The following is a 5,885-nucleotide window of genomic DNA, read 5'->3' as shown; positions in this document are numbered from 1 at the left end:
CTATTTCAATTTGCAATAGCCAATAGTAAACTAGCATTGTACCCGCCCTCTGCTGATGGACCTGATGGAGAACTGCAGCAGAGGGCAGGTACAATACTAGTTTACTATTGGCTATTGCAAATTGAAATCTGAATGTAGCAATGCATTCCAATGGGAATTTTTTTTTTTTTTCTGACATCGCTCCGTGTCAGTATAAAGAAAAAAAAAGAAAAAGCAGTGTTTCTCTCCTAGGCGGCCGGGAGCGGGAGACTCGCAGAGCGCCAGGGAGAGTTTGCTGTTTGGAGATCAGTGTCCCTGGTTAGCATGTAAGCAGGGATGCTGATCTCTCTGCAAGTGGCCGGAGCCAGCCGTAATATCACGATGCATATGCGTTCGGCTCGACTGAGCCGCACGGCCACGTTCGGGAGCTTCGGTCCTGGGGCCGAAGCTAGCCGAATGATCGGCCGAAGCTACGGCTAGATCCTTCGGCAGCTTTGTGAATAGACCCCATAATAAAGAAACACAATAAGAATACACAAGAAAGTTACGCAATACACAATATATATATATACACAATACACAATGAAGATACACAATGAAGATACACAATGAAGATACACAATGAAGATATACAATAAATATACACAATATACAATGAAGATACACAAAAGACACACAAGAAAGATACACAATACACAATTAAGATATAAATAAAGATACAATATGAAGATATACAATAAATATAACCCCCCCTCCCCCGGGGACAAATTAAATCGATAGTTTTTATTGACCTGACATTTTGGCAAACATTTTTGGATTTTAGAGAAAAGTCCATTTTCGATGAAGTGGTTTTCATGGTTCGGCTTTTATTCTTTTTCCTCCTTGGAACTTGAATGGCACTTCCTTCCTCTTTTATTTTTACAATATTCTCACCTTTTCCATTTACTTTTCCTTCGCAGCGATCTTCCTTTCCTCCATAATTTTTTGTTTTTTTACCAAAAGCTTAGTTTAGTGACTTTGCATTTTGTACATGTCGCTCTCGGTCTTTCTCTCACTATCTCGTATAATTTTAGCATGTAGCAAAATGTGTCGCTGATTCTTTAGCACCTCACTCAGGACAACGTTGTCTGCAACACGGTGTTATGAGTCTCAAATGTTCTGTTTCATGCTTTATGACCTCCCCAAAGTTCTGATTTATTTGCTCTGTGAAATGATTTCTTAAGTACTCTTTTTTTTTTATAGCCCCTTCCCTTTAATCTTCCCTTCAAATGTCTCCATCTCGCATTCCAAATCAATATCTTCACACTCAGGGGAACTATAAGGCTATATGGATTATAGCTGAACCGCTAAGAGAACGCATTGGCTGATGGCTGTATACCCTCAAAAACATTGTTACTTGCTGGTTTTCAGTTTGTTTGTTTTTGTTTTTGCATAACTTAAAACTCCGGAGTTAAATCTTAAAAATACATGAGGAAAATACCTAAATTATAAAACACTTGGAAGTGTTTTCCTGGCGCAGCAGATGGGAATTTTTTTTCCTTTCATTTTGCCAGCATTTTCAATGACTTTCATTGACTTTCATTGACTATTATTAGTAGATTAGTAAAATGTCGGGGACGTCCGGCACGGCTAAATTGTTTTATTCTTTTTTTGTTTTGTTTAGCTGGACAGATACACTATTCTTATTGAAAAGCACACGCCAGGCAGATGATTTGCATCAATGAAAGTATAATTATAGAAGATCTTCTTAACTTACAGCCCGTTACACATTAAAACCATTTACCCCCCTTCATGTACAGTTTACCTTAAGAAGAAAAATGTGGTTCCCGCGTTCCAATGAGACCTAATGCTGCATTGCTGAGATCATGAAATGAGCGTTTCTGAATAGTGTAAGGTGCAAAAAAAATAATTATCAAATATTATTGCAAAAAACATATGACATTTTTTCCATGTAGCAGAAATGAATATTTCCACAGAAAATATATACAAAATATATACATCTATTATTACTGAGCTGTAAGGTCTGGTTTTATGAGAGTCTTACAGAAAGCTTTTCAATGAAGGAATGTTTATTTGTAAAATAAAAATGGCAATACAAATGTATAAAACAGTTCAAAAACAGTAAGCTTTCACACAAAAAAAAATAATAAATAAATAAACCACTAGACTGTGGCTTTCCTGTTATCACAATATCTATGTAACATTACATCTAATTATTTGTTACCATCAGAAGTGCTTCTATTACACGTGTAACAGATGTTTGGGAATGCGTCAGTGGGATTTTGTTTGCTTCAAACAGGTTTTGCTTTCTCGTACAATATATGGGGAAGTATATGGCAAAGCAGTGCCGGCTTGAAGCAGGTCAAAGGCAGGTCAGAAGGGGGTCAACTGCAAGTAAAATGTGCCTGTCCATGAATTCTGAATGATTGCAGAAACATCTCAAATTAATGTCAAACCTATGATACTATTAATGCAAGCCTAAGGACCATCAACACAGGCCCTGAGAGAGGTATATGTGATAAATAATTGAATGAAGCATCCAAAGGGGCACTTAAAGTAGTGAGTGTACAGCTTGTATATCAGTGTACATTTGCTGTCCCCTCAAAATAACTCAACACACAGCCATTAATGTCTAAATTGACAGCTGCCTATGACTATCTAGAGGCAGAGCCAGCTCTACCCTCCCCTATCCGTTCCGCCAGTCAGTGCTGGAGGATCGTACAGGAGAGGGGGGGAATCCCTGCAGGGAGCCGTGAGTGACAGTCACGGCTCTCTGCAGGGAGATGATCGAGAAGTGAGCGAGCGCCGATATGTGTTCTCTCACTTCCCGATCTATTGAGCCGACCTGTGACAGTTTAATTGTCACACGTCGGCTCGAACTATGAGGAGGAGTGATTTTCACTCACCTCATAGTTCTCCTTTAAATAACCATTCAGTATAATGCAGATAAATACCATGTTTTGTGACTTTGGTGATAAATAAGTCCATAAGTCCGGAATACATCCCCCATCATCCAGGAGGTTCAACCTCATCAACCTCGCGAACCTCTGACGTCACCGGCAGTGGAGGAGGAGGCGGGGCCCGTGCTTGGCAGCAGGGGAGGAGGCGGGGCTCGGTGACGAAGCAGGAGGCGTGCCCGGCTACGGAGGAGGTAAGGAGTGCGACCAGCCCACCTGAGGGTGACCCTGCAGAGCCCACCATAGATAATATATGGTGGGCTCTGCGGGGTCACCCTCAGGTGAGATCTCGAGTGGGCTCTGCAAGGGGTATAACTAGAAATCACGGGGCCCCATACAAAATTTTGCTATGGGGCCCTGTGCTTTCTAGTTACGCCCCTGGTAGAGAGGGTGGGAAACACAAAGGAATGACTGGGTAGGAGGTGCCAATAGACATTATTGTGTATGCCATAACTCTAAGATGTATCTATAAAAGTATCTATATTATTATTCATTATCAAGGTCACAAAAAATGGAATTTATCTGCATTATACTGAATTTCTTATTCGGGATTATCGATACATCACGTCTCTCAAACCTCGCTCTGCATATAAAACACAGCCAATAATACATCAACCTCTAAGTCAGATGAATACTCTCGGAATGCCGTCCACACCCCGATCGGCGCTTCTCATGTCAAAGTGTACTTTCCAAAACATCCACAAACAGCCGTAAACGTGTTTAATATGATAATCGAATCACTTGAAAATATAAAAGTGTTGGTTGTCCATCCGGAGGGTGTATATGGATTCTCATATCTCATCACCGGGACTGATTTACTGAGGGAATATGTTTTGTTCACTTTATAAAGGAAATTTCCCCGCAGGTGAAGCTCCGCTGATATCTTTTATCTAATCTAATCATCATCAGCAGAAATACATTCTTTTATATCTTCCTTGCACGTGATTGAGTGTTCTTTGCAAGGTAAATTTTTAACTACATTCATTAAAACACTAAACTCTGGAGTTAAATCTTAAAGATACATTCACCTACCTCAGGTATGAACAACAATGTATCTTATTTGTGAATTACTCGGCTGTAGATCCTCCAATCATCTCTGAATTGGTGCTAATTCAGAGATGATTTGAGGATCTACAGCCGAGTGATAATAAGATACATTGGGGGGCAATTTATCATAGCAGTTGCGAGTGTTTGAACTTGCACGGAATATGTTTGCACCAGATTTATGATGCGAGTGTAATGTTGTTGATAAATGAGGTTTAATAGACTCCAGGAAAGAAGACTTGTAACTTCAGGCAAAAAGCTAAACTGTCTCTTCTTGAAGAAGTGGTCACGGGAACTTCTTAAGTTGGGATTGTTTTCTTAGGTGATGCTCCAGCTTCATACAGCCCCAGAACAAGTGCAGATGAAAACAGGTGCAAAAAAGGTGCAAAACCCGTGCAGTTGGAAAAGTAGTGCAAGCTCAGGTGAAAACAGGGGCGCTTGCTAAAAGACAGATTTGCACATTAAAAAAAAAATGATCTAAGAGGCTAAAACTGTCGCAATTGCTTTGATAAATAAATAATAAAGTTCACAGTTAAGGCACTTAGATGCATTTTTAAGATTTAACTCCTTGCGCCCCTTACCCGGATTGTAGGGTTCTTCTCCCCGGAGGTTTGTTTGCACACACAGCCGAGTCATCCATTTACAGATCCCCCGACAGGACGGGAGGAACGGTCTGCAGGAGCCGGAGCATTGCAATGCTTTACTCGCTCCCAAACCAAAATATAATAAATGTCGTTTTTTCTTTTCTTTTTATGAAGAAGCGTCCTTTTAGGCTTTTTTATTTTCACATAATAATCCTGTAAAAAATAATATTTATTTTATGAAGAAGAGTCCATTTATTTAATTATTCATTCATTTATTTATTTATTTATTTATTTAGCAAAATTTGGAATTTCCCTTTTACATTGGTAGTGTTTATTATGTAATTTTAAGATCTGAAGACTGTAGTGATCCCGGGTTGGGTATTATCTTGCTAGTCTTTCCCAATGTGTAAGGGGGGCTGGTACAGCCATTGCTCGGCCTGCACCCTATATTGTTTCATAGTTTAATGTTTTTTATTAAATTTTTTTGTTTGTTTCTTTTTGCTTTTTTGCATATAGTAACTTATTTATGGCATAGTCCATCTAAAAAAAAAAAAAGAATAAATGAACATAACTTCATGAAAGAAAAAAATAGATGTTTAAGCTTTTATTTTTATTTTCACATGATAATCCTGTCAAAAATAATATTTATTTTATGAAGAAGAGTCCATTTATTTATTTATTTTGTATCCCTTTTACATTGGTAGTGTTTAGTATGCAATTTCAAGATCTGAAGACTGTAGTGATCCCGGGCTGGGTATTATCTTGTTAGCTCGTCTCAATGTGTAAGGGGGGCTGGTACAGCCATTGCTCGGTCTGCACCCTATATTGTTTCATAGTTTAATGTACTGTATTTCATTAAGTTTTTTTTCTTTCTTTTTTTGCTTTTTTGCATATAGTAACTTATTTATGGTGTAGTCCACCTAAAAAATAAATAAATAAATGAACATAAAAGAAAAAAAAAAGATGTTTAGGCTTTTTTATTTTTATTTTCACATAATAATCCTGTAAAAAATAATATGTATTTTATGAAGAAGCGTTTATTTATTCATTTATTTATTTAGCAAAATCTGGAATTTCCCTTTTACATTGGTAGTGTTTATTATGTAATTTTAAGATCTGAAGACTGTAGTGATCCCGGGTTGGGTATTATCTTGCTAGTCTGTCCCAATGTGTAAGGGGGGCTGGTACAGTCATTGCTCGGTCTGCACCCTATATTGTTTTATAGTTTAATGTATTTCATTAAGTTTTTTTTCTTTCTTTTGCTTTTTAGTTTTTTTTGCTTTTTTACATATAGTAACTTATTTATGGCGTAGCCCATCTA

The sequence above is a fragment of the Nanorana parkeri genome, unplaced genomic scaffold (assembly GCF_000935625.1).
Source record: "Nanorana parkeri isolate BGI_ZX_2015 unplaced genomic scaffold, ASM93562v1 scaffold763, whole genome shotgun sequence".
Classification (NCBI taxonomy): domain Eukaryota; kingdom Metazoa; phylum Chordata; class Amphibia; order Anura; family Dicroglossidae; genus Nanorana; species Nanorana parkeri.
The sequence above is the reverse complement of the archived record's forward strand: the minus strand, read 5'-3'. Positions refer to the sequence as shown.